This window comes from Cebus imitator, unplaced genomic scaffold (genome assembly GCF_001604975.1).
Source record: "Cebus imitator isolate Cc_AM_T3 unplaced genomic scaffold, Cebus_imitator-1.0 Scaffold232, whole genome shotgun sequence".
NCBI lineage: Eukaryota > Metazoa > Chordata > Mammalia > Primates > Cebidae > Cebus > Cebus imitator.
In genome coordinates this window covers 2010298-2022137 of record NW_016107547.1, presented here as the reverse complement: position 1 = coordinate 2022137, position 11840 = coordinate 2010298, and positions in this window count along the sequence as shown.

Below are 11840 nucleotides of genomic sequence, written 5' to 3'. Positions count from 1 at the left end.
ATCATCTCAGCCCAAAAGCTTCTTAAGCTGTTAAACTTCAGCAAAGTCTCAGGATACAAAATCAATGTGCAAAAATTTCTAGCATTTCTATACAACAACAACAGGCAAGCAGAGAGCCAAATCATGAATAAACTCCCATTCACAGTTGCTACAAAGAGAATAAAATACCTAGGAATACAGTTACAAAGGGAAGTGAAGGACCTCTTCAAGGAGAACTACAAACCACTGCTCAAGGAAGTCAGAGAAGGCACAAACAAATAGAAAATGATTTCATGTTCATGGATATGAAGAGTCAGTATCATGAAAATGCCCATACCACCCAAAGTAATTTATAGATTCAATGCTAATCCCATTAAACTACCATTGACATTCTTCACAGAATTAGAAAAAGCTATGTTAAAATTAGCATGGAACCCAAAAAGAGCCTGAATAGCCAAGACAATCCTAAGCAAAAAAGAACTGGAAGCATCCCTCCACCCAACTTCAAACTACACTACAAGTCTACAGTAACCAAAATACCACGTTACTGGTAAAAACGCAGACACATAGACCAGTGGAACAGAATAGAGAACTCAGAAATAAGACAACACACCTACAATCATCTGATCTTTGACAAACTTGATAAAGACAAGCAATGGGGAAAAGATTCCCTGTTTAATAAATGGTGGTGGGAGAACTGGCTAGCCATATGTGGAAAATTGAAACTGGACCCTTTCCTTACACCTTATACAAAAATGAATTCAAGATGAATTAAAGACTTAAATGTAAAACCCAAAACTATAAAAACCTAGAAGAAAATCTCAGCAATACCATTCAAGACATAGGCATGGGCAAATATTTCATGATGGAAACACCAAAAGCAATTGCAACAAAAGCAAGAATTGACAAATGGGATATAATTAAACTAAAGAGGTTCTGCACAGCAAAATAAACTATCAACAGAGTAAACAACCTCCAGAATGGGAGAACATTTTTGGAAACTGTGCATATGACAAAGGTCTAATATCCAGAGTCTACAAGGAATTTAAAAAAATTTACCAGAAAAAAACAACCCAATTAAAAAGTGGGCAAAGGACATGAACAGACACTTCTCAAAAGAAAACATTCATACATCCAACGAACATTTGAATAAAATTCAACATCTCTGATCATTAGAGAAATGCAAATCAAAACCACAATGAGATACCATCTCATGTCAGTCAGAATGACAATTATTATTCATAATAAAGGCAAAAAATAATAGATGCTGACAAGAGTGGAGAAAAAAGAATACCTTTACACTGTTGGTGGGAGTGTAAATTAGTTCGACCATTGTAGAAGACAATCTGATTATTCCCCAAAGATCTAGAGGCAGAAATACCACCTGACCCAGCAATCTCATTACTAGGTGTATACCCAAAGGAATAGAAATCTTTCTATTATAAAGATACATGCATGTGAATGTTCATTGCAGCACTATTCACAATAACAAAGACATGGAATCAACCAGGTACCCATCAATGATAGAATGGATAAAGAAAATGTGGTACATATACATCATGGAATATTATGCAGCCATTAAAAGGATGGAGATCATGTCTTTTGCAGGGACATAGATAGAGCTGGAAGCCATTATCCTCAGTAAACTAACTCAGGAATAGACAACCAAACACCGTATATTCTCACTTACATGCGGGGGCTGAATGATGAGAATACATGGACACATTGAGGGGAACAACACACATTGGGGCCTATCATGGGGGTTGGGGGGTGAGAAAGCCTCAGGAAGAATAGCTAATGGATGCTGAGCTTAATACCTAGGTGATAGGTTGATCTGTGCAGCAAACCACCATGGCACACGGTTACCTATGTAACAAACCTGCACATCCTGCACATGTACCAGGAACTTAAAATAAAAGTTGAAGAAAAAAAAGACTGAAAGCTAAATGAGTGTCGGTGAGGATGTCGAGAAAAGGGAACCCTTGTTCACTGTTAGTGGGAATGTAAATTAGTATAGATATTATGGAAAACTGTTTGAAGCTTGCTAAGAAGAAACTAAAAGTAGAACTATCATATGATCCAGCAATTCCAGTACTGTGTATATATTCAAAGGAATTGGAATCAGTATGTCAAAAAGATCTGTACTCCCATATTCATTGCTGCATTATTTGCAATAGCCAAGTTATAGAATCAACCTAAGTTTCCATGAACAGATGAATTGAAAAAGAAAATGTGGGATATATATGTACAATGGAATACTATTCAGCCTTAAAAAGAAAAAAATTCGGTCATTTTCAACGACATGGATGGAATTAGGGAGAATTATGCTAAGTGAAATAAACCAGGCACAGAAAGACAAATACTGAATATTCTCACTTGTATGTGGAATCTAAAACAATTAAACTCATAGATGCAGAGAGTAAATGGTGGTTACCAGAGGCTGGAGGGTGGGGAAAAGGAGAGTGGTGAAGTGTACAAAGCTTCAGTTAGACAGAAGGAATAAATTTTTTTCTTGTTATCTATTGCACAGAATGATGAATATAGTTAATAAATAGTGCATTATACATTTCAAAATCTCTACAAGGGTAAATTTCAAATGTTTTGATCTCAAAAAATGATAAGTATTTAAGGCAATGGAGATGTTAATTAACTTGATTCCACATTGCATTTATAAATTATAAACATCAGTTTATATATCATAAATATATACAACTATAACTGTCTATCTATATATAGTAAAAATGGCCAAATGACCTGAATGGACATTCCTCCAAAGAAGACATGCAAATGGCCAGCAGCATATGAATAGATGCTCAACATCACTAATCATTGGGAAAATGTAAATAAAAACCATAATAAAATATCACCTCACATCTATTAGAGTGTCTCTTATTTTAAAAAAAGATAACAAGTGTTGGTGAGGATGTAGAGAAAAGGGAACTTTGGTACACTGTTGGCAGGAATGTTAATTGCTATAGCAATTATGGAAATCAGTATGGAGTTTCCCCCCAAAATTAAAAATAATACTGCCATATGATTCAGTAATCCTCCTTTTGGGTATTTACCCAAAGGAATGAAAACCTGTATCTCAGAGAAGTACCTGCACTTGCATGTTAATGTCAGCATTTTTCATGGTAGCCAAGATATGGTATCCATTGATGGATGAATGGATACAGAAAATGTGATACTATGCAGCCTTATAAAGAAAGGAAATCCTGGCATTTGAGACAACATAGATGGACCTGCAGGACATTATGCTATGCAAAATAAGTCCAACACAGAGACAAATACTGTATGATCTCACTTATATATGGAATCTATATTATTCAAACTCGTAGAAGCAGAGAGTAGAATGGTGGTTGCCAGAGGCTGGCAGAGGGGGACATTGGGAGATGATGACCAAAGGGTACAAAATTTTAGTTATGCAAGATAAATAGTTCTCAGGATCTGCTATACACATAGTGCCTAGAGCTAACAATATCGTATACTTAAATTTTTTTTAAAAGATATTAAGTGTTCTTACACACACAGACACATGCACACACACACACAAAGTAAAGGGGCAGGAAGAAGCTTTAGGAGATCATGGTAGTGGTTTCACAGGTGTATACTTATCTCCAAACTTATCATGTTGTATACATTAAATAAGTACAGCTTTTTACGTGCCAATTATATTTTCACAAAGTGGTTTTTTAAAGTTTATCGCAAGAAAAACAAAATCATTGTATTTTTAGTATTGTGTTGTTATAGCAGCCCATCATAGCTCTAAAACACTGTAAATGTGCTCTATGTGGACTCATACCGCAGCCCCAAATTCAAGTTAGAATCTTGTTTTTTTACAGTTAAATCTTGTTCAAGTGATGGCAAACCTCATTACACTCCTAAACAAAGATTGAATTGTTCTCGTGGTGAGAATGTTCACACATATGTAGCTGTAATATGACTTGTCCTTCTTGAGTGCAAGTTGATCTAGCTGAGGTAGGGGTGAGATTGGCACTGGAGCCAAGGGTGCAATCCATGCCTATGGAAAGCCGATTGACCCATACTGGTACTGAGTACATGAAGATCGCAGCCTCATTAACAATAAGCACAAATCGGTTGAGTTAATGATCCCAGGCAAAAAAAAAAAAAAAAAAAAAAAAAAAGCCTGAGAATATAACGTTGTTTGTTGAAAAATAACAGTGAAGCAAAAACTGTTTCAATTGTGATAAAAGATCCTAGACATGGAAGAGAAAAGTCACATTTTTTGTCATTCTAACTTGATTCTATGGCCCCTAAAGATTGCACTCTATTGGAAATTTCACTTGACTGGTTTATTAGAGCTTTAGATTTTCTTGAGCAAAGAAAAGTAAGGTTGTCGAAAAGTTGCCACACCTCTTGACACTTGATTCAAGGAATTCTGAATCTCTCTGGTACAGAAAAGCCATCCTTTCTTTAGGTGGCTAGAAATTGAATCTTTTGTCTTCATAGAAAGCCGCAGGAGGCCTTTGTTGATTTCATGAAAGCAGAATTGTGGATTTAAGAAACATTAGCTGTGTCACCTCCTTGAAGACACTGAGAAATGTGCACCCTTAAACATGAAAGAAGTAGAGTGTGAATTATTTTAGCTGGAAGTTTAAAGGGTAATCTTAGAGATGTAATTCTTTAGCAAGTAAGATTCACTTCTTTTTATAATTGAGGAGATAGGAGGTGAAACTGCACAAAGAATTAGGCTCCTGTTAGAATTAAATATTTATTTGTCTTCTAAAGGAGATTGAAGCAATAAATCATAAAGTGAAAGTCTTTGAAGATAACTTCTCATCTCTTTCAAGGGGAAAAAAAAAATCTACCACTTGGTTAGTACCAGGTGGTATTAGTAGTTGATTGAACATTTTCAAATAGGCAGAATATATTTTCAATTAGTTGGGAGCTGCTTCTGTATATTTTTCCTAAAAGTGAATGCTATTCTCTCAGGTATAGAGTAACCAGCATTGGCATGCTGTGAGCTTCCTGTTATTTCACATCTTTGGTGCCTGAGGGAGTAGTTTTGTCCATTTATAGTTAGCTTGGCTTCATAAGCAACCATTCCAAAACTTAGTGGTTTAAAGCCATAATTATTTTATTTCCTCACAATTCTGTGGTTCTGAGTGATTTGGGCTGAGCAGTTATTTTTCTGGGGTCATATATATGGCTGCAGTCAGCTATTAGCTTTATTAGGACTGGGTTGTCTAAAATGATCTCATTCCCATGTCTTATAGTTGGTTTCTGTCTGTTGTCTGGGCCATATAGCTGATGTAGGATAGCTTGGGTTGCTCCACACGGTGGCTAGTTTCCATCATGAATAACTCCAATACACAAACAAATGATGTCCCATTAGCTAAAGCAAATAATATGGCCAAGCCCAGAGTCAACGTGGGAGGGAACCACACAGGAGAGAGAACATAGACAAGTGTGATACCTCAGTCACATCATTACCAAAACAATTTACCACATGATAAGTCTAGTAGTGCAGGTACTTGAGATACTCAGGGAGGTCATTATTTATCAATAGGTACGGAAGTATTTCAATGTTTTAACAATAGGCATGTTGGGTACTGGTTCATACCAGTAGTTGAATCCTCAGTTGTTCTCATGCACCTTATAGCCTTCCTGAAGTTTAACAAAAGTTTGAAAGTCCACTGGCTTTTCAGGCAGAGGGCATTGACAGGTGGAAGTCAGAGCAGCATTGGAATGGAGAAATGGCTATGTGGTGATGATAACTATAGTGGTCTGTGCTTGTTTTTGTTTCTGTTTGGCTAACAGGTTTTTTCATTCTCCTTTTTCAGGTGTCACGCTGTGCCTTTCTCTCCCTTTCAAAAACAAAAACAAAAAATAACAACGAAAAAATAGCAAAACAAAATAAAACTGACATACATATATGCTCTAAAATGGCTAATCAGAACCTGTGCCCTAATTTCTTCACTTGCAGTAGGAGGAAATGTCATCTAGCCTCTTGGGTTACCCTCTGTGGCCATACTCTAAGGGTGTGATGTTGGAGCTGCCAGTGGCTTTCTTCCCTTCTGTGTAGAGAAAGACAATCTGTATAGGAAAGAGTGAAGCCAATTAGAAAGAGGCAGACATAAGAGAAGAATGAAGACAGAGAAATTTCTGACGGCATTAAGTTTCAGCCAAAGCCCAGGTTCTGCATCTCTTACTTCAATTCTCTGGTCTAACTCAAAATACTTCCTAGTCATGCGGGCCAATCAGATTACTTTTTTTACTCCAGCTAATTTGAGGCAGGTCTCTGTTACATGCAATTTAGAATCTTAAATAATTTGAAAGACATAATACTTTCCTTGAAAAATTCCCCAAAATACTGGGGGGAGCTTTTCAGAGGAGTAGTAGATATTCTAGGGGTTTGAGGAAGAGGGAAGAAAGAGATGTAAAGAGAAATTCTGGATAATAGATGTTAATATGAAGTCATTTGTAGCTAAAAGATTGTTTAGGCCAGGTAATATTTGGATTATGTCTCAAATAAGGATAATAATAATGCCTAAAGCATTGTTGAACAGGTTAAATGAAATAATGTGGTTCTCATGGAAAAGTCAGAAATCTCTCTAGGTGCTTCACACAGAGGGAGATTTAATACAGGAAATTGATTGCAAAAGTGTTGGAAGGGCTGGAGGTAGAAAAGGCAGAGGGTGGTATAACCTGGATGTCAATAACTATAGAAAACCACAGCTCTCTAAGGCTGTAGGAGCAAAAATGTGGAAAATGAATATGCCTGGAGCATGCTGGTCCAACTCAAGGCCCCTGGGCCACATGTGTCCCAGGATGGCTTTGAATGCAGCCCAATACAAATTCGTAATCTTTCTTAAAACATTATGAAATTTTTGTAATATATATATATTTTTTTTGAGTCAGAGTCTCGATCTGTCACCCAGGCTAGAGGGCAATGGCACGATCTTTGGCTCACTGCAACCTCTGCCTCCCAGGTTCAAGTAATTCTCCTGCCTCAGCCTCCTGAGTAGCTGGGATTACAGGCGCCCACCACCACCACACCCAGCTAATTTTTGTATTTTCAGTAGAGACGAGGTTTCACCACATTGGCCAGGCTGGTCTCTTGTCCTGACCTCGTGATTTGCCCACCTCGGCCTCCCAAAGTGCTGGGATTACAGGTGTGAGCCACCGTGCTGGGCCAAAATTTTTGTGACTCTTTTTAGCTCATTAGCTATTGTTAATATTAGTGTGTTTTATGTGTGGCCCAAGACACTTTTTCTTTTTCCAATGTTGCTCAGGGAAGCCAAAAGATTGGACTCCTCTGGCCTAGAGTCTGTGAGCATGCATTTGCTGCTGACAGTGCTGCTGGGGCTCCTAGAACTCCACTGATGCTGCTGGAGCCCATAATCACCTGCAGTCATGAGGTTCTTCCACTGCCAAAGCCAGGTGCAGAATGGCTTCTCTCCTCTCCTACTTCATTACCTTGTGAGAGAGTCTTCCACTTGCAAAAGCTAGTCAAAATCTAGCTGGCAAGAGAGTCTTGGAAATGTAGGTTTTCTGGCTCCCAACCTGGGCAGTACAGGGAAGATTATAGATAGAAAGTCAGGTGTGGACTCAAGTACCACAGACAATATCTGATGTAAGTACCTACTTCAAAGGAAGCTGAAAGGGTTAATGAAATAATGTATGCAAATTACATAATATGGTGCCTGGCCCACATCAAGCACTCACAAAGTAAGTGCTGTGTGTGTTTGTGGGTCACTTTAAATGTCTCGTGCATCTGTTCCCTTCTCTCTGTAGCTACCTTGCCTGTGTTAAATAGTTCTTTACTAACTGGAATGATTTTCTTTCTTTTTCCTTCCCATCCTCTCTTACACTACATTAAGAACTCCACATAGAATGTCTTCTGATTTATTCCCAAATATTTAGCTTTCAGCAGTAGATTTTAAGTATTTTTTTTCTATAAAGGGCTCTAAAATTGTTAATGTAGTGTGTTAGCAGCTTCTTACCTGTTTCATTTTGCTTCAATTTCTACAATAGGTGGATTGCCACGTGTCTACTACTTGGTTGTTGAGCTTTATTAAATATAAATATCCTTGTTACTAATTTTTATTTCATGTCTATGGTTTCTTTGCACTTTGGTGCTCAAATTTCTGAACTTTCAAGTGCAATGAAGCCTGCATTAACATAAATCTTGGAGATGATGGTAGCATTTAAATTCCTCATGAAGGCAACTTCAGGTCTGAGATTTGCACTCTGCAGAGTTTCAGTGCATTCTGTCAAAAGTGTGCTAACTTCTCAGACTTCTTTCATAGCAGTCACCAAATCGTTCATCATTTCTCTGAGCTCAGTTTTTCCACTAAGGCCAGAGTTTGAAGTTAATACATGAAGGACATTTTTGGCAAATAGAGCCTGCTCTAAACTTGGTGTCCCTGTGGGCATGCTCAAGAGTGGAATAATGCCAGTGAGTGAAAGGAAATGAATTGGAGAATGAGAATAAAATAAAAATGGAAAAGTAAAATCCTGTTTGAGAAAACAAGAAGCATTCCAGTTCACCTTTGCCTAGACAGTTGTCAAATGTCAGATAGCTATGAATTATGACGATGCAGTCTACATTACACAGCCTACCCCTCTGCTCTTGAACTCTGTCAAATTCATACGTATACTGGTTGTTCAGCTATCCTTGGCCTTACTCTACCACATGATTTTTTCGTTTTATAACTGCCATGTATTTGAAGCATTATCAGGATGATATGTTTAAAATAATTGGGTGGCTCTTTTGTCCTTATGATAAAATCCAAACCATGTACCATGGTAGTCAAAGACTTTTTTATTTGGTTCTTGGCTACCTTCTCATCCATTCTAAATTCCTACTACTCCCCACCTTATATATGCTTCAGTTATACTGAATTTCACCACCCACACCTACCAGCCACTATCCACAGCTCACCACTAATAGTGAAAAACCATCAACCACAATTGCCAGCCTTGCTATACCACCAGTCATACCTCAACAGCTCTGGGCGCCACCACAATCTCTGCCCAACAGACATTTCTAACAGCAGCAGTTCTGTTTACTCCTACTCCTACTTTCATGGCCCACTGGCTTAGTCCTTTTGATTCTCCTTAGTATCTCATTAAATGTCTCATGCATCTGTTCCCATTTCTTTAGTTCTTCCACCTTGCTCTAGATGAGACCACCACCATCTTGCTTCTGGAATAATGCACCTGCCTCCTGACTGCGTTTTCTTCCTCCAGGTTAGCATCCCTCAAGTCCATTCAATACACACTGCTAAAGTGATCTTTCTTAAATCTATATATGACCATATCTACCCCTTTCTTAAAGACTCTGGTAGTCATCAGTGCTATTAAATATATCTGGCTTGCTCTCCGCTTTGCTAGGCACATGGTAAGATTGCAGTTCCCCACTCCCTTAAAGTTAGATGTGGTCATGCAGAAACTGGCACAATTGTCCCTTAGAACTGATGTTTATGGGTTTTTTTTTTTAAAAAAAACTAAATGTAGGAATTAACCCTCCCAGTCTTAAAACTTGAGAAAATTAAATTTGTTTTATCTGAGTTCCTTTCTCAGGAAACTAACCATCAGGCCTCTCAGATGGCATCAAGAAACTGAAATTTACCAGATCACCACATCTAGACAATAGACAAAAACATTCCAGATTTCTCACCCATCATTATTGCCTAACCAACCATCTGCTTCCTGTTGACCAACTCCTCTTCTTTATCCCCTCTCTAATTCCTGTTTTTCCACACATAGTTACATTTCTTTTCTGCTATATAAACCCCTAGTTTTAGTTGGTCAGGGAAATGGATTTGACACTGATCTTCCATCTCCTCAGCTGTAGCACCTGAATAAAGCCTCCTTCCCTAGCAATATGTGTTTTAGTGATTGGCTTTCGGTGCTATGAGCAATGGAACCTAGACCAAACCTCTGGTATTTTAGTAACAATGTGACTTGTTATAGTTAATGAAATGTGGGCAGAATTGATGTATGATATCTTGGGGCAGAAGCTTTAAGAGCCCAGGTACAATTTGCGCCATTCTTTGTCTCTCTGGCTCCAGGTGGTGACTGCTCTGTTGGCCTGGATCCACAGGAGAGGGGCCCCCAGAGTACTCATAAAGTACATGTAGCATGAGTAAGAAATAAATGTTGTTGTTTTAAGTCATTGGTTTTGTGGATTTTACTGCAACATAATCCAGCACACTTTGAGTAATACAAAGACCAACATAAAGCTCAAACTCTTTAGTAAAATACTGATAATTCTATATAATCTGACCTCTACTTTCCAACTTCATTTTAAGCTGTTTCTCTTTCCACATTCTATACTCCAGACAAACTGCTGTTTCTGGTGTGTGCTCTTGTGCTTTCCTGCTTTGGTTATTTACTCCTCTGCCTCTACTTCCAACTCAGCATGCCCAAAAACCATCCTAGTAGAAAGTAGTTTATCCCTTCTTTACACTCTCATAGCATTTTGTCTGGATTATTTTCCTACTTGTGTCAGAGTTTCTTATGTATGTATCTGTGATGGATTGAATGTTTGTCTCCTCCAAAACTCATGTTGAAATTCAATCCCCAATGTGGTAGTATTAAGAGGTGGGGCTTTTAATTCTCACGCCAATCCCAATCCCTAGGTAAGAATTTAACCTGAGATATTTCAACATTTAAAACTGGATTCTTAGAAGGGCTAATGTCATTCCAGATCAGCACAGCCTCCTGGTTCCCAGCAGAAGAAAATACAAAGCTTCTCTGCAGTAATTTCCCTTTAGCCCCTTAGAATTTTCACAGACTACATTCAATCTGAAACAAACTCACAATAAAAAAGAAAAAAAAAGAAGTGACAGAGTTGTGAGGGCTCTGCCCTCATGAATGGATTATTCTGTTTGCAGATTAATTGATTAGTGGGTTAATAGATTACTGAATTATCATGGGAATGGGGCAATTGGCTTTATAAAGATAGAGAGACCCAAACTAGTACACTCAGCCCCCTTACCATGTGATACCCTGTAGAGAGTCCCCACAAGCTACTGGATATAGCTCCTTGACCTTGGACTTCTCAGCCTCCATAACTCTAAGAAATAAATTCCTTTTCTTTGTAAATTATCCAGTTCATATATGCTATATAAGTAACAGAAAATGAACTAAGATTGTGTATAATCTATTCTCTTCACCTGGAATCTCTTCAAGTCAAAGTTTGTGTCTAAATCATCTTTGTATATACCTACAATATTTAGAACAATGCCCCTCGTGTTAGTGCTCAAATATCTGTCAAATGAATATACTCTCTTCCTGAAATACAGAATATTTATAATACTCTTCTTAATTTTTGTGGTAGGGTTTGCTTTTGTGACTGGGTGGGTTAGAGAGATGGTAGGGAGTAACTCTGAGAAAGTATAGGGTAGCTGATTAGCGGAATGGAATGGAGAAGGAAATAGGAGAGGAAATGGTGCATTTAATACATTGCTACCTGCCATCTGCTTGAAACTTAACACTATGCTAGGCACTGTGAAGAATTTAAAGTAAGAAGAAGGTACTATTTTCGATCCCACTAAACTTACTGTCTGGTTCGGAGACAAAGTATTATATGCCTGAAGCCATAAATAACAGATAGAGATTGTAATACAGAGACAAGTTATTAAAATTCTGTTTCACACAGTGAATTATCAACTATTTCTGCAATATGTTATTGTGTCTCTAAGGCTATTGCATATGTCTCAGGTGAGGTTAGCAATAGTTTACCTCAATTAGGAAATTACTATGCACTTACATATTGTAGGAGCAATTCACAAAATGGCAATTGATGCAAAACCAAACCACCACCAATGGCAAGCTGTTATGAATCTGAAAAGACTGGCTGAGTTGAAACTTGCTCCTACTAAGTCTTC